The sequence below is a fragment of the Phocoena sinus genome, chromosome 2, assembly GCF_008692025.1.
Source record: "Phocoena sinus isolate mPhoSin1 chromosome 2, mPhoSin1.pri, whole genome shotgun sequence".
NCBI classification, from domain to species: Eukaryota; Metazoa; Chordata; class Mammalia; order Artiodactyla; family Phocoenidae; genus Phocoena; species Phocoena sinus.
In genome coordinates, this window is record NC_045764.1 from 144317052 (window position 1) to 144335226 (window position 18175).

At 39.0% G+C, this 18175-nt stretch overlaps 1 protein-coding gene across 5 annotated transcripts in view; it reads left to right on the top strand.

The window, feature by feature from the left end:
* Positions 1-18175, top strand: part of RAD51B (RAD51 paralog B) — a 626370-nt gene that overhangs the window by 280784 nt on the left and 327411 nt on the right. The gene's annotated exons all lie outside the window — the stretch shown is intronic.

Sequence of the window (18175 nt, forward strand, 5' to 3'; positions counted from 1 at the left end):
AACTTGCATTGGTAAAATCCATTGGACTTAGTTTTTACCAGTTGTTATATATGCACTCATCTGTCTCTGTGTGTATGTATGTAATTCTGCAGTTTAATCACATGTGTAGCTTTGTTTAACCGTCATCAAAATATCTAACTGTACCATTACCACAAGGATCTCCATAGCCACACCCATACCATCCCCCAGTCCCTAACCTCTGGCAGCCACTAACCTGTTCTCCACATCTATAATTACGTTATTTCACAAATGTTATGTAAATGGAATCATGCTATATGTGTCCTTTTGAGATGGACTTTTTTCACTCAGCATGATTTCCTTAAATTCATCCATGTTGTTGTGTTGATATATAATTCATACCTTGTTATTGCTGAGTATTATTCTATGGTATGGATGTACCATAGTTTGTTTAACTATTCACCCTTTTAAGGATATTTGGATAGTTTCCATTTAGAGGCTATTATGAATAAAGCTGCTATGAACATTCATGTACAAGTTTCCAAATGAAATTGTCTTTATTTCTCTAAGATATGTGACTAAGAGTGCATATCTGGGTTGTTTGTTAAATCTGTTTTTAGTTTTAAAAGGAGCAGTCAAACTATTTCCAGAGTGGCTATTCCATTTTACATTCCCCCCAGCAATGTCTGAGTCTTCTAGTTTCTGCGTGTCGTCTTCAGCAATTGGTGTTGTCACAAATTTTTATTTTAGCCATTTTGATAGGTATATAGTTAATTTCATTGTGGTTTCAATTTATATTTTTCTAGTGACTAATGATATTGAACATCTTTTCATGTGCTTACTTGCCATTTGTGTATCTTCTTTGCTGGAATGTCTGTGCATATCTTTTTTCCTTATTTTCTAATTGAATTCCTTGTTTTTTTAATGTTGAATTTTGAGAATTCTCTTCATAGTCTGGATACAAGTCCTTTGTTGTATATGTGGTTTACATATATATTCTACCAGGCTGTAAATTGTTCTTTCATCCTCTTAACACGGTCTTTTGCAGAGAAAAGGTTTTAAATTTTGCTGAAGATGATTCTATTTTAAATAATGAAGGAATAGACTTTTCATGTTTGTGATTGATCTAAAGAATTTTAAATTACCAAATTACCTGCTCCACCTTCTCCTTTTTCTGCTGAGACATGGTTAAATTTAAAACAAGTAAAATCATTTAGCATACGGTGTTCAAATATAGTGGAATGCCTGTGTGTTTGACTCTATTCTAAAACCTTTTTTTTTTCTCTTTAGTGGTATTTTAATTAATGAAGAAAAAGAAAATTCAGCTTCTTTATGGAGGTAGTTTCATTTTGAATTTCAGCAAGATATTACAGACTGGAAAGAGGACACGTGATTCTACTTGTACCACTGACTTTGTAAATAAAGACACCTCATATTACTAGTATTTTCCTCTCCACACAATCCCTAACACACCAGGAAGTGCAGCCACATTCCATATTGCTTTGCTTATACATGTTTGTCCTTTGGGTTTTCCTTTGGGCAGTCCATTTGTTCAGCTGAAAATACTGCAGCATCTACCAATACATCAGGGTTATAATGGGGAACAGGATAGACATAGGTGCTGCCCTCATGGAGTTTACATTTTCGTTCTTACTGTAGACTTGTGTTGCTCGTCAGTGTTTCACTGATTCAATTAAACATCCTTATTTCCCATTTCTTGTTACACAATCTTTCTTATTCATCCAGAGTAGTGTGTCCAAATTTCAGTGAATGATTTTAATGCTTTGGGAGTGGTTGCATTCCATTAAAGTGAAAACCAAGCCAAACAAGTAATACAAGCATACACATGAAAATATGTTATGAGGAGGATAATCCTCATATTTAGTTACTTTCTTGCCAATTAAGGAGATTTTTGGCAGAGCCTTAAGTTATCTTAAAAGTGATTGAGGATTCTAAATATGAGACTCAAAGGCTCCCATTCACCTTATTCTATAAAATGAAGCCCAGCCATTTTTTTTTTTCTTTTTTTTTTTTACAGTACGCGGGGCTCTCACTACTGCGGCCTCTCCCATTGCGGAGCACAGGCTCCGGATGCGCAGGCTCAGCGGCCGTGGCTCACAGGCCCAGCCTCTCCACGGCCTATGGGATCCTCCCAAACCGGGGCACAAACCCGTGTCCCCTGCATCGGCAGGCGGATTCTCAACCACCGTGCCGCCAGGGAAGCCCAAGCCCAGTCATTTGAATGAACCGGTTAATCAAATACCTTTTGCATAGGGCATGTTTTTAAAAATCTTGATCTTGTATAATTTATAATAACTGTGATTCCATGTTAGTTTTATGGTATAAATGAGACACTTTTCCTATCTGTAAACTGACTGACCTATTTGTAGTCTGGCTTAAATGTAACTTGCTGAAACATAGAGAAAATTCTAAAATAGCATCTAAAATGTGTTAGTTAAAAAATCAAGATTTGTTAAGACACATTCTGAGTTGAGATTTTAATTTTGAGTTAAATTCTTTGTTATTTGACAGGATAACAAAGTGATAGGATAAATAGAATTAAGAACAGAGGGAGAAAGAAACTAATATGCTCACATCTGTGAGAGATGATATTCTTTAGCACTGTTATAGCTGAACTTTGGAACCTACATCAAAGTGGAGAGTCCTTGTAGATTTTTGATGGTCATTGACTGATTAGAACTTTTTTTATTAGAAAGTAATACAAAAATATAAAGAAAACGCTATTATTAGGTTGTATTTGTCTATAAGTTACATAACTTTAACTCCAAGTGATTTAACAGAAGGAAATTTACCATCTTGTCATTTCACATGATGAGAATACAGACTTGGTAACAGTTCAGTGACTCACTGATTTCATTTAGAACTCATTCCATCCATTACTCTACTCTGCCATTTAGTGGGGAAGCTTTGGTCTTAGACTGGATCTCCTCATGTTCACAAGGTGGCTGTAGCATTTCGATCACATTCTAAAGCAACAATATCCAAAAACAGCAGAGACCCTCTCTTGTGCAACTTTTTTTAGGAATAAGAAAACCTTTCTGAAAAGCCACTTGACAGACTTCCTCATATGCTTTACTGACCAGAATTCTGTTACGTGCCCATTTTTTTTAACATCTTTATTGGAGTATAATTTCTTTACAATGGTGTGTTAGTTTCTGCTGTATAACAAAGTGAATCAGTTATACATATACATATGTTCCCATATCTCTTCCCTCTTGTGTCTCCCTCCCTCCCACCCTCCCTATCCCACCCCTCTAGGTGGTCACAAAGCACCGAGCTGATCTCCCTGTGCTATGCGGCTGCTTCCCACTAGCTATCTGTTTTACATTTGGTAGTGTATATATGTCCATGCCACTCTTGCACTTCATCCCAGCTTACCCTTCCCCCTCCCTGTGTCCTCAAGTCCATTCTGTATGTCTGCATCTTTACTGCTGTCCTGCCCCTAGGTTCTTCAGAGCCATTTTTTTTTCTTAGATTCCATATATATATGTTAGCATGCGGTATTTATTTTTCCCTTTTGACTTACTTCACTCTGCATGACAGTCTCTAAGTCCATCCACCTCACTACAAATAACTCAGTTTCATTTCTCTTTATGGCTGAGTAATATTCCATTTTATATATGTGCCACGTCTTCTTTATCCATTCATCTGTCAGTGGACACTTAGGTTGCTTCCATGTCCTGGCTATTGTAAATAGAGCTGCAATGAACATTATGGTACATGACTCTTTTTGAATTATGGTTTTCTCAGGGTATATGCCCCGTAGTGGGATTGCTGGGTCATATGCTGGTTCTATTTTTAGTTTCTTGAGGAACCTCCATACTGTTCTCTATAGTGGTTCTATCAATTTACATTCCCACCAACAGTGCAAGAGGGTTCCCTTTTCTCCACACCCTCCCCAGCATTTATTGTTTATAGATTTTTTTGATGATGGCCATTCTGACAGGTGTGAGATGATATCACATTGTAGTTTTGATTTGCATTTCTCTAACGATTAGTAATGTTGAGCATCCTTTCATGTGTTTGTTGTCAATCCGTATATCTTCTTTGGAGAAATGTCTATTTAGGTCTTCTGACCATTTTTGGATTGGGTTGTTTGTTTTTTTGTTATTGAGCTGCATGAGCTTCTTGTAAATTTTGGAGATTAATCCTTTGTTAGTAACTTCATTTGCAAATATTTTCTCCCATTCTGAGGGTTGTCTTTTTGTCTTGTTTGTGGTTTCCTTTGCTGTGCAAAAGCTTTGAAGTTTCATTAGGTCCCATTTGTTTATTTTTGTTCTTATTACCATTTCTCTAGAGGGTGGGTCTAAAAGGATCTTGCTGTTATTTATTTCATAGAGTGTTCTGCCTATGTTTTCCCCTAAGAGTTTTATACTATCTAGCCTTACATTTAGGTCTTTAATCCATTTTGAGTTTATTTTTGTGTCTGGTGTTAGGGAGTGTTCTAATTTCATTCTTTTACATGTAGCTGTCCAGTTTTCCCAGCACCACTTATTGAAGAGGCTGTCTTTTCTCCATTGTATAGTCTTGTCTCCTTTATCAAAGATAAGGTGACCATATGTGTGTGGGTTTATCTCTGGGTTTTCTATCCTGTTCCATTGATCTATATTTCTGTTTTTGTGCCAGTACCATACTGTTGATTACTGTAGCTTTGTAGTATAGTCTGAAGTCAGGGAGCCTGATTCCTCCAGCTCCGTTTTTCCTTGTCAAGATTGCTTTGGCTATTCGGGGTCTTTTGTGTTTCCATACAAGTTGTGAAATTTTTTGTTCTACTTCAGAGAAAAATGCCATTGGTAGTTTAATAGGGATTGCATTGAGTCTGTAGATTGCTTTGGGTAGTATAGTCATTTCACAATGTTGATTCTTCCAAGCCAAGAACATGGTATATCTCTCCATGTGTTTGTATCATCTTTAATTTCTTTCATCAGTGTCTTATAGTTTTCTGCATGCAGGTCTTTTGTCTCCTTAGGTAGGTTTATTCCTAGGTATTTTATACTTTTTGTTGAAATGGTAAATGGGAGCGTTTCCTTAATTTCTCTTTCAGATCTTTCATCATTAGTGTATAGGAATGCAAGAGATTTCTGTGCATTAATTTTGTATCCTGCAACTTTACCAAATTCATTGATTAGCTCTAGTAGTTTTCTGGTGGCATCTTTAGTATTCTCTATGTATAATGTCATGTCATCTGCAAACAGTAACAGTTTTACTTCTTCTTTTCCAATTTGGATTCCTTTTATTTCCCTTTCTTCTCTGATTGCTGTGGCTAAAACTTCCAAAACTATGTTGAATAATAGTGGTGAGAGTGAGCAACCTTGACCTGTTCCTGATCTTAATGGAAATGCTTTTGGTTTTTCACCATTGAAAATGATATTGGCTGTGGGTTTGTCCTATATGGCCTTTATTGTGTTAAGTTTCCTCTGTGCCTACTTTCTAGAGGGTTTTTGTCATAAATTGATGTTGAATTTTGTCGAAAGCTCTTTCTGCATCTATTGAGATGATCACATGGTTTTTCTCCTTCAGTTTGTTAATATGGTGTGTCACCTTGATTGATTTGCGTATATTGAATCCTTGCATCCCTGGGATAAATCCCACTTGATCATGGTGTATGACCCTTTTAATGTGCTGTTGGATTCTGTTTGCTAGTGTTCGGTTGAGGATTTTTGCATCTTTGTTTATCAATGATATTGGCCTGTAGTTTTCCTTTTTTGTGGCATCTTTTTCTGGTTTTGGTATCAGGGTGATGGTCACCTCGTAGAATGAGTTTGGGAGCATTCCTCCCTCTGCTATATTTTGGAAGAGTTTGAGAAGGATAGGTGTTAGCTCTTCTCTAAATGCTTGGTAAAATTCACCTGTGAAGCCATCTGGTCCTGGACTTTTGTGTGTTGGAAGATTTTTAATCACAGTTTCAATTTCAGTGCTTGTGATTGGTCTGTTCATGTTTTCTATTTTTTCCTGGTTCAGTCTCAGAAGGTTGTGCTTTTCTAAGAATTTGTCCATTTCTTCCAGGTTGTCCATTTTATTGGCATAGAGTTGATTGTAGTAATCTCTCATGATCCTTTGTATTTCTGCAGTTTCAGTTGTTACCTCTCTTTTTTCATTTCTAATTCTGTTGTTTTGGGTCTTTTCCCTTTTTCTCTTGATGAGTCTGGCTAATGGTTTATCAATTTTGTTTATCTTCTCAAAGAACTAGCTTTTAGTTTTATTGATCTTTGCTATTGTTTCCTTTGTTTCTTTTTCATTTAATCAAATCAAAATTTTCATTTCATCAAATCAAAAAGATCTGATCTTTTTGATTTCTTTCCTTGTGCTAACTTTGGAGATTTTTTGTTCTTCGTTCTCTAATTGCTTTAGGTGTAAGGTTAGGTTGTTTATTTGAGATGTTTCTTGCTTCTTGATATAGGATTGTACTGCTATAGACTTCCCTCTTAGAACTGCTTTTGCTGCATCCCATAGGTGTTAGGTCATCGTGTTTTCATTGTCATTTGTTTCTAGGTATTTTTTGATTTCCTCTTTGATTTCTTCAGTGATCTCTTGATTATTTAGTAGTACATTGTTTAGCCTCCATGTGTTTGTATTTTTTACACATCTTTTTTCCCATAATTGATATGTTGTCTCATAACGTTGTGGTCGGAAAAGATACTTGATACAATTTCAATTTTCTTAAATTTACCAAGGCTTGATTTGTGACCCAAGATATGATCTATCCTGGAGAATGTTTATGAGCACTTGAGAAGAAAGTGCAATCTGCTGTTTTTGGATGGAATGTCCTATAAATATCAGTTAACCATCTTGTTTAATGTGTCATTTAAAGCTTGTGTTTCCTTATTTATTTTCATTTTGGATGATGTCTCCATTGGTGAAAGTGGGGTGTTAAAGTCCCCTACTATGGTTGTGTTACTGTCGATTTCCCCTTTTATGGCTGTTAGCAGTTGCCTTATGTATTGAGGTGCTCCAATGTTGAGTGCATAAATATTTACAATTGTTATATCTTCTTCTTGGATTGATCCCTTGATCATTACATATTGTCCTTCTTTGTCTCTTGTAATAGTCTTTATTTTAAAGTCTATTTTGTCTGATATGAGAATTTCTACTCCAGCTATCTTTTGATTTCCATTTGCATGGAATATCTTTTTCCATCCCCTCACTTTCAGTCTGTATGTGTCCTTAGGTCTGAAGTGGGTCTCTTGTAGACAGCATATGTATGGGTCTTGTTTTTGTATCCATTCAGCCTGTCTATGTCTTTTGGTTGGAGCATTTAATCCATTTACATTTAAGGTAGTTATCAATATATATGTTCCTATTACCATTTTCTTAACTGGTTCAGTTTTGTTCTTGTAAGCCTTTTCCTTCTCTAAGCCTTTTCCTTCTCTTGTGTTTCCTGCCTAGAGAAGTTCCTTTAGCATTTGTTGTAGAGCTAGTTTGGTGTTGCTGAATTCTCTTAGCTTTTGCTTATCTATAAAGATTTTAATTTCTCCATCAAATATGAATGAGATCTTTGCTGGGTAGAGTAATCTTGATTGTAGGTTTTTCCCTTTCATCACTTTAAATATGTCCTGCCACTCCCTTCTGGCTTGCAGAGTTTCTGCTGAAAGATCAGCTGTTAACCTTATGAGGATTCCCTTGTATGTTAATTTTTGCCTTTCCCTTGCTGCTTGTAATTTTTTTTCTTGTATTTACTTTTTGATAGTTTGATTAATATGTGTCTTGGTGTATTTCTCCTTGGATTTATCCTGTATGGGAGTGTCTGTGCTTCCTGGACTTGATTGATTATTTCCTTACCCATATTAGGGAAGTTTTTGACTATAATCCTTCAAATATTTTCTCAGTCCCTTTCTTTTTCTCTTCTTCTTCTGGGAACCCTATAATTTGAATGTTGGTGTGTTTAATGTTGTCCCAGATATCTCTGAGACTGTCCTCAATTCTTGTCATTCTTTTTTCTTTAATCTGCTCTGCAGTAGTTACTCCCACTGTTTTATCTCCCAGGTCACTTATCCGTTCTTCTGCCTCAGTTTTTCTGCTATAGATTACTTGTAGAGAATTTTAAATTTGATTTATTATGTTGTTTATCATTGTTTGTTTGCTGTTTAGTTCTTCTAGGTCCTTGTTAAACATTTCTTGTATTTTCCCCAGTCTATGTCCAAGATTTTAGATCATCTTTACTATCATTATTCTGAATTCTTTTTCAGGAGACTGCCTATTTCCTCTTCATTTGTTTGGTCTGGTGGGTTTTTACCTTGGTCCTTCATCTGCTGTGTGTTTCTCTGTCTTCTCATTTTGCTTAACTTACTGTGTTTGGGGTCTCCGTTTTGCAGGCTGCAGGTTCGTAGTTCCCGTTGTTTTTGGTGTCTGCCCCCAGTGGGTAAGGTTGGTTCAGTGGGTTATGTAGGCTTCCTGGTGGAAGGAACTGGTGCCTGTGTTCTGGTGGATGAGGCTGGATGTCGTCTTTCTGGTGGGCAGGACTGCATCTGGTGGTGTGTTTTGGGGTGTTTTTGACCTTACTATGATTTTAGGCAGCCTCTCTGCTAATGGTGGGTTTGTGTTCCTGTCTTGCTAGTTGTTTGGCACAGGGTGCCCAGCACTGTAGCTTTTTGGTCGTTGAGTGGAGCTGGGTCTTAGTGCTCAGATGGAGATCTCTGGGAGAGCTTTCGCCGTTTGATATTACATGGGGCCAGGAGGTATCCGGTGGAGTAGTGTCCTGAACTTGGTCTCCCACTTCAGAGGCTCAGGCTGGACACCCAACCAGAGCACCAAGATCCTGTCAGCCATACAGCTCAGAAGAAAAGCGAGAAAAAGAAAGAGAGAGAAAGAGAGAGAGAGAAGATAAATAAAATAAAGTTATTAAAATAGAAAAAAATTGTTAAAAATGAAATATAATTTAAAAAAAGAAAGAAGAGAGCAACCAAACCAAAAATCAAATACTCCAATGATAACAAGCGCTAAAAACTATACTAAAGAAAAAACAAAAAAGGGGCAGTCAGAACCCTAGGACAAATGGCAGAAGCAGAGCTATACAGGCAAAATCATACAAAGAAGCATACACATACACATTCACAAAATGAGAAAAAGGAAGAAAAAATATATATATAAATTTTAAAATGAAGAGCACAACTGAATCAATAAACAAATCTACCAATGATAATAAGCTCTAAATACTAAACTAAGGTAAACATAAAACCAGAAACAAATTAGATGCAGAAAGCAAATCCCAAGTCTACAGTTGCTCCCAAAGTCCACTGCCTCAATTTTGGGGTGATTCGTTGTCTCTTCAGGTATTCCACAGATGCAGGGTACATCAAGTTGATTGTGGAGATTTAATCCACTGCTCCTGAGGCTGCTGGGAGAGATTTCCCTTTCTCTTCTTTGTTTGCACAGCTCCCGGGGTTCAGCTTTGGATTTGGCCCCGCCTCTGCGTGTAGGTCATCTGCGGGCATCTGTTCCCCGCCCAGACAGGAGGGAGTTAAAGGTGCGGCTGATTCAGGGGCTCTGGCTCACTCAGGCAGAGGGGAGGGAGGAATACGGAATGCAAGGCGAGCCTGTGGTGGCAGAGTCTGGCGTGATGTTGTAACAGCCTGAGGCGCCATGTATTCTGCAGGGGAAGTTGTCCCTGCATCATGGGACCCTGGCAGTGGCGGGTTGCACAGGCTCCTGGGAGGGGAGGTGTGGATAGTGACCTGTGCTTGCACACAGGCTTCTTGGTGGCTGCAGCAGTAGACTTAGCATTTCATGCCTGTCTCTGGGGTCCACCCTGGTAGCTGTGGCTTGCACGCATCTCTGGAGCTTTTTTGGGTGGTGTTCTGAATCCCCTGTCCTCATGCACCCCGCAACAAGGGTCTCTTGCCTCTTAGACAGGTCCAGACTTTTCCCGGACTCCCTCCCCGCTGGCTGTGGCACACTAGCCCCCTTCAGGCTGTGTTCACGCAGCCAACCCCAGTCCTCTCCCTGGGATCTGACCTCCAAAGCCAGAGCCTCAGCTCTCAGCTCCCAGCCCCCACCCACCCTGGCGGGTGAGCAGACAAGTTTCTCAGGCTAGTGAGTGCTGGTCGGCACTGATTCTCTGTGCGGGAGTCTCTCCGCTTTGCCCTCTGCACCGCCGCTTTGCCCTCTGCACCGCTGTTGCTGTGCTTTCCTCCATGGCGCTGAAGCTTCCCCTCACCACCCCCCAGTCTCCGCCAGTGAAGGGGCTTCATAGTGTGTGGAAACTTTTCCTCCTTCACAGCTCCCTCCCCGAGGTGCAGGTCCCGTCTCTATTCTTTTGTCTCTGTTTTTCCTTTTTTCTTTTGCCCTGCCCAGGTATGTGGGGAGTTTTCTGCCTTTTGGGAAGTCTGAGGTCTTCTCCCAGCGTTCAGTAGGTGTTCTGTAGGAGTTGTTCCACATGTAGATGTAGTTTTGATGTATTTGTGGGAAGGAAGGTGATCTCCATGTCTTACTCCTCCGCCGTCTTGAAGGCGCCCCCTTACGTGCGCATTTTAAAATCAGTTTCAGGCAAGGAGAATGGCATTACCATGTTTGACTAGACTCCATGCTGTCCAACAGAACTTTCTGTAGTCATGGAAGTATTCTATATTTGTGCTGTCCAGTATAGTAGCCACTAACCACATATGGCAGTTTTTGAGCAATGAAAATGTGGCTAGTGCCAATGAGGAACTGAATATTTAAAATTAATTTAAATTCAACGATATATGGCTAGTGGATGCCATATTGGGCCACATAGGGCTAGATCAGTCATTTGAGATAGAATGGATGTTGGGTCGTCAACTATGACATTCAGTACATCTTTCAATAAAACAGTCAACAGGTGGTGCATTTGTTTTTTAGAACTTCTGTCTAATTAGTGACCCACCAAGGAGGCTCTTTTGAAGACAAACCAACCAAATAAATAAAACAAGTGCACACACTTGCACGGGCTAACAGTAGCAGCATCTCCTAGGTGAAAGGGTAAGGCGGGAGATCGTGGTATGACAGCCTGTGGCATGGTCCCACTGATAGTAGGGGTTGGATTGGGATATAATTGTCTACAAACTCTGCAGGTGAGGGACAGGCTGCTCTTCTACATTAGGAAGGTGTTTTTTTGTTTTCTGGTGTTTTTGTTTGTTTGTTTGTTTTTTGCAGTGTTGTAAATAGGGAATGACAACTCTTATTAATATATAATGCCAAAGCCTGCCTGCCTACCTTGTAGGTTGTACAGCTAGGGAAATACATAGATGGCATCTGGGAGGATTTATACATCCAGTAAATCTTTATTAGTTAATTGCTGTGCTCCACATAGTATTCTAGGTACTGAAAAGATAATAAACAAGACTAAGACTAGTAAGCAAGTTCCTGTTTTAATGGAACTTAGTTGTTACAGACAAATAACTAATATATTTCAAATTGTGGTAAGTGTTAAGAAGGAAAAAAGCAAGATAATAGGTAGAGTGAAGAAAATAGCCTTAACAAATGCCTAGGTCTGTGACTGTCTTGTCAAAAGCTCAGAGGTTTTAAGTTTTCCTTGTGAGAAAAGGACATTTGGTTTTATAGGCTTATTTATTTTAACATCAAAGAAAAAAAAAGTCTCTGGATTACCTATTTGCCACAAGAAAGGAAAATTAAATTAGTTCCCGAGAATAGTTTCCTGATTGAAAAGTAAATTTTGCCTGAGATGTTATAGTGAGCCTGGCACGGCCTGATAATAGGATGAAGTTTATTTCTATTTTGATCACGTTCTTCTGTATCCTCTGCCTTATCTGGAGAACTTTGGCTACCCTAAGTCAACTTCTGGGCTCCAGCTCTCTCAACCATAAAATGGCATTTTAATAATAATAATTAATTATATGGATTCTGGAAAGATTAGCTATTATCAGAATAATTATGAAATGCTTTATAAAGTTGTAGGCCAAAGGAAGCATTAAGCATTCTTCATTAAATTTAAGCAAGTCATTTAACCTCTCTGGGTCTTAGTTTTTTCTTAGTTTTTTCATTTAACCTCTCTGGGTCTTAGTGGTGAAACGAAGTAGTTGTATTGTCAAGAATCTTAGGAAACAGATCCTCTCTTTCAGTGCTGTTGGAAATAGGAATTAGTATAACTTTTCTGGAGAGCCAATTTGCAGAATAATTTCAAGTTCTTTAAAACGTGCAAACCTTTTTGCCCCAAGGAACAGAATTCGAAGTGTTCACAGGTGCGTGTTTAAAGATGTTGATCATACTGTTGTTTATAATGGCAAGAAGACAGCAAACGGGTATTGAACATTTGGCATTTGGTCCAGTTACGGTGCATTCCCTGTGAAATTCTATGCAGCTACTAAAGATGATGATAGCGTGAATAGATATTAATGGAATTGGAAAGAAGTTCACCGTGTACTAGCATTTGTGGTAACCTGCCTCTTCACTTTGGCCTGCTGCAATCAAGAGTAGTAATTATGGTTGCTTAGAAAAAATCTAGCAATAGTGTCAGGTAATTATTGGACACTCCAATAGCCTAGGCACTAGGCTAAGCTTTCTTCATATATTATCTCATTGAAGTTTCATATTAACCCTATTGAGTAGGAACAGTTTGGAACCCAATTTTGTAGATGAAGGAACCAAGGCTCATAGGAATAATATACCTTGTCCAAGGCTTTAAATGCAGAAGTAGCAAAGTCAGAATTTGTAACCTAGTCATTTGACTGCAGAGCCTACGTTCTGAAACCATGGGCTAGATTGCCTCTCTGTAAACTGTGTTTAGGTTCTAGATAGGGTAGCTGTCACAGGTATATTGTGGAAACTCCTTCACATCCTTTCCTGTAACTGCACCCTTATTTGAGAGTACTTTGGTCTGAGTATGTGGCAGAGGAAGGAGTGGTCCTTCCTCTTTAATACAGAGGTCAGCAGACCACGGTCAGTGAGCCAAATCAGCCTGCTGCCTGTTTTTGTAAATCACATGTTATTGCAACCCAGCCATGTTTATTCATTTATGTATCGTCTATGGCTGTTTTTGCACGGCAAGGGCAGAAATGAGTGTTTCAACAGAGACCATATGGCCATTTGTATCATCTTGTCCTTTACAGAGAAGGTTTGCTGATAGAAATCTGGAAGGATGTGTGCCCTATTACAGTGACCATTTTTCTTTCCCTAAAGAGAATAACTTAAAAGACAAAACAACCCAGTTTTAGGGCTACTATCCTGCACAGGCCACAGGGATACAGGTAGTTGTAGGGTTTTCCGAGGCAGTGAACAAGAGCAGTCTATTTCAGGACAACTGAAGGCCCTCTGCGCGGCTGACTGGCTGGCATTCTCTAACTGGGTCTTCGTTGCCTTGAAACTCTGCCTGCTACTGCTCCTCTGAGATGGAATGAGTATTCACAAATGAGGCGCTCCATTAGTCATGGTGCATTTCCTGGGCCCTGGAGACATGGGCATGACATCACCAAGGGCCAATTAAAACAGGCTTCTCTGTCACACAAGCCCCTGAACCTCTTTAGAGGTCTGTATGGAGTGTGTATTCTGTTCCTAGCCCTCAGGGTGTGAATTGAACTGCCTTCCTCATCCAGCCATATTCTGGGCACAGAAGTCTAGCTTCCAGACCCGAGAGGCCAGGTCAAGTTTGAAAATTTGCAGAGCTGGAGGCAGATTCCCATTTAGTATTTTTTTCCTGGGCTCAGGTTTTTATTCCCAGTTTTACACTCTTAATGACATTGTTACTTTATGTGGGAAAGGGAGGGTGGTGAAAGATGCTCTCTGTGTTAGGTAAAAGACACTTGGCAGTTAGAATTTCTGGATAAGTATAGGTTGGTAACATAACAAAATCGGAAGCATATTTTGCCATTTTGTTACATGGCTTTTGTGTGTAGCTTAACATCATAAAACAACATCTTTTAACAGTAAAGGCGCCTAGCAAAATTAGTGTGGCTTAGAATAGGGCAATTACCAAAGGAACTTTACTAAGGGGGATTAGTCACTCATTAAATCTTTTATCTTCAGGAAGAAAAGAAACTTCTTTTTTTTCAATTCTTTTTTCTTAGAATTTAAGCATTTTAGGTATACCCCATGCCACACCCCCTCTTCCTAATTTATATATGTACTTATTTATGAAAATGACTTGTGGAATTTAGTTTCAGATACAACTGTTCATTCTGTGTACCAGAAAGTTTATTGAAAGACTTGTTTTCTAATTGGTAATAGCTCAGTCTCTTGCTAACAAGCCATAATTGTAAAATTCCCTCTTTAAAAATTATTCAAGGAAACAGGCTCAGGATTCAACGTGAGATTACACTGGACAGACTTTTATAGTTTAATCCAGGGATTGAACCAAAAACTTGTGTTTTCCAGTCTTCACAGGCAATCTACGGTTGAATGAGAATGATTCCTTTAGTATTTTTTCATGTTTGAATTCTTTTTAATGAAGTCTAAGAGAAATTACTAGACACAGACATTTTTGTGAGTATTATGTTATCTGTGGCTACCCTAAACCACAGAGCATGCCACCCCTACAGCTTAAAAACAAATCCTTGTTGTTTCTGCAAAGATAAAGATGATTATTATTTTTTTAAATTGTGGAGGCTTTTATTTTAAGAATCACTGGAAAGTGTATGAATTTATTCCTATTTCCTAAGAACAAATACAGCAGTAATGAAAGGAATTTCCTCTAGAACTATGCAATATACTATAAAAGAGGACACCTTTTAGCATTTCAGAGATTCCCCCCCTTAAAGATCTCTATGCAGTTTAAAACATTAATTATTAAAATTTCTAAACATCTCTGGTATTTTTAATGGTATATATGTGTGTGTGTGTGTGTGTGTATGTATATATATAGTTAGATTTTATAGGTGAGGAAACTGAGGTACAGAAAGATTGAATCTTCTACCTTGTGTCATTCATAGAAGCAGATATTGAATGCATAAATCATCCTTACCAAAAACCCTGAAGAGGATATTCCTCTGTGTCTTTACATAAAATTGTTCTTGTTTTCCTTTGCTAGCTTCCAAGCTTTGCCTCGCTAGCAACGAATTTTGTATTCCACAACCCTTTTGATGGTCGACAAAAGAGCAGGTTAGCCTGGGCAGACTGGAGCAAGCCTGGAGAGGGGCCATTTACCACAGGCGTAAAGGTGTGGGGCTGGGGCTCTGGGAGATCTCCTCCTGCCTTACTCTTGGCAGAGGACTCAATTCTCCTCAACCCCATCCCCCAATTTCTCACACCTGAACTAATATTTTGCCACCTCTCAGAGGGTTGTCATGAACACTGATGAGTTTAACGCCGAAAAAAATGCTTCAAGCCTTTTGGAAAAAAGGTCTGTCTTATATAAGTACACAATTAGTATTGGCCACAGCACCGGTCACAAGCCTCTTGAGTGGGCAGTAGGCACCCTTGGATGAAGTTAACCAGATGCTTGTTTTGGTGAGGACAGACTCTGGAATGAGGTCTGCTGCTGCCTTGAGAGGACACGTCTGGTTTGAAACGTTGAAAGCCAGGTGATCCTTTTAGCAGCTACGCAGTAATGTCTCTTCACTGCTTCTGTTTCCTGCTAATTTGGGGAGCAGCAGATGCCTCCCTCGGAATCCCTCCCAGAGTGTTGGCATGCCGTGCTGATCTTCTCACTAAGCCCTAAACTTTTCCCGCAGAAGAAAAGTCTCGAAAGGTTAGTCCAGAATATGATAGCGAGAAGTTGTGAGAGGCAGTCTGATTGGTTTATGAAAAGGTAAGGATGAGTCATGTCACTCCTAAAGGCACTGGCATCCACTTATTACACCAAAGCAAACACTGAAAGAAGGAAGCCTTTAGTCTCATTAAGGAACCCAGACAAAAATCCCACTTAATCCATCTTGCTTTTCCTTTTCCTCTAACTCAGCTGGTGTGCAGGTGTAGGGCAGCTTGGCAGAAGCTTTGAACATTTGGAAAACGGAGTCATTACTGAAAGTCACTGACACACACTTCCCTTGGAATGCTGCTGATGTCATGGAAAACTGGGACCTTAGCAGTAACCCCTAACAACCAGAGCTACAGTAAACAGTAAATGTTACCTCCACCAAGGCATTGGTTTTTAAAGAGTTTTAACAGGCTAGGGCTTGCCAGCCACAACTCATAAAAATGTTCTTATAATTTTACCCTGCTCTCTAAAAGCACTGGATAACTGCTGAGGTTTCTCTGCCACTCGGGTATGCAAAGCCAAATTCACGTCAGTTTCAAGGTTCACTATTCAGAATTTACAGCACTTCTTTTCCATTCCTCTTCATACCCCCTGCCATGCTCACAGGATTAGGCCTGGGAGATTTAATACTTTTTCAAAGAAGTCTCTTGTCTTACTGAGTTGCCTCCATTTCTGGTGATGGGTTGAATCTGTGTGCTAGGTTTTGCCTATTGTTTTATTAGCCCAGCGGTTAACCCAGTGTGGTTAATTTGTAGCCCTTGATCAATAGGTTATATTCCAACCAATTTGAAATAGTTGGGCCAAGTGACACCCTGTAGTTCAAACACTGAACTAGGTGCATAGCAAGAGAACAAGCAGCACGTGCTGTCGTATAGAGTTGTCGAGAATGGTTGCTGTCAACAGTTTAAGAAAGGAAAAGAAGACATAGAAACCAAGAGATCGGGAGGAATTTTCTCCCATGATTGGCTTTTTTTTTAGGAGAGAGGTTAGAGGAATATTACTACGTAAACCAAACCCAGCATGGCTTCTTTTAGACCTGTCCACAAGGTGGGAAGAAGAAGAATGCTTGTGCAAGGCATTGTCAAGGTGACCATATAACTTACCGCCCAAACTGGATACTTTGGAGAGTGAAGGGGCTCTACTAATAATTACTCTGGCACAATGGGAATAAAGCTGACTGTCCCAAGCAAAGCAGGAATATGGTCATCTCCATCACTGTGTTAAGACCCACCCAGCCCAAGCCCTTTGAGGAGGCAGTCTTCACAATGCCAGAGAAAGTGGACCCATTCGTGCAACCTGGGTTGTCTCAGTTCCAAGAAAACAAGTCCACTCTTAGAATTAGTGGCCTAGATAGGGAACTCTTACTGCAAGATTTCCCCTTAGTTAAAACCTCAAGTAGAGTAAACTTGAACTCATAGTCTTTATTTACCCAGTTTTGAATATGACTTTTATTGCCATAGACCAGTGGTTCTTAAAATGTGATGAGATACCTGAGGGTCCCCAGAGATCCTTTCAAGGGATCTGTGAGGGTGAACATTTTTCATCATAATATTAAGGCATTATTTGCCTTTTTCATTCTCATTTTCTCACAAGTGTACAGTGGAGTTTTCTAGAGGACATGTGAAGTATGATATTTTAATGAAGAGCCAGATTAATGAAGAACCAGATATTGGAATGTATTAAGCCAGACATTAAAGAGATTGGCAAGACTGTAAAACAGTGGCACTTGTCTCACTAAATTTTTTATTTTAGAAAATGCAACTATTTTTCATAAAAATACATTATTTATGTTGAGGTTATAGGTTTATTAGTGTTACTTTTAAACAAATCAACAAATACTTAAAAATTATTCAGTTTTGATTTCTTTTTCTTTTAGTTTTTTTAAATTTCATTGAAGCATAGTTGATTTACAATGTTGTTTTAATTTCTTCTGTACAGCAGAGTGAGTCATTATACATACACATATACATATATTCTTCTTCATATTCTTTTCCATTATGGTTTGTCACAGAATATTGAATATAGGTCCCTGTGCTATACAGTAGGACCTTGTTGTTTATCCATACTATATAGAATAATTTGCCGCTGCTAATCCTAAACTAGAGATTATCATACTAAGCGAAGTAAATCAGAAAGACAAATACCATATGATATCAGTTATATATGGAATCCAAAATACGATACAAATCAACACATCTAGGAAACAAAAACAGACTCACAGATATAGATAACAGACTTGTGGTTGCCAAGGAGGGATGGGGTAGGGGAAGGAAGGAATGGGAGTTTGGGATCATCAGTTTTAACTTCTGATGTGGTCAACATATTCCTCATAAATAAAAGCTCTATGAGTCCTTAATAGTTTTTTTTAAGAGTATAAATTGGTCCCAGGTGGGAAAGGTTTGAGAACTGCTGCTCTAGACCTTTCTCTCTCCTGAGGGAACATGCTGGTAAATTGAGGTGATAAATTCCCTGTGAGAGAGACCATCTTTATTCATTATCTTATCTACTACAGCACCCAGCAGAATGCCTTGCCCACAGTTAGTGCTCTTTATAGATATGCATAGATGAGCTCCTGTGACAGCTCTGAAAAGT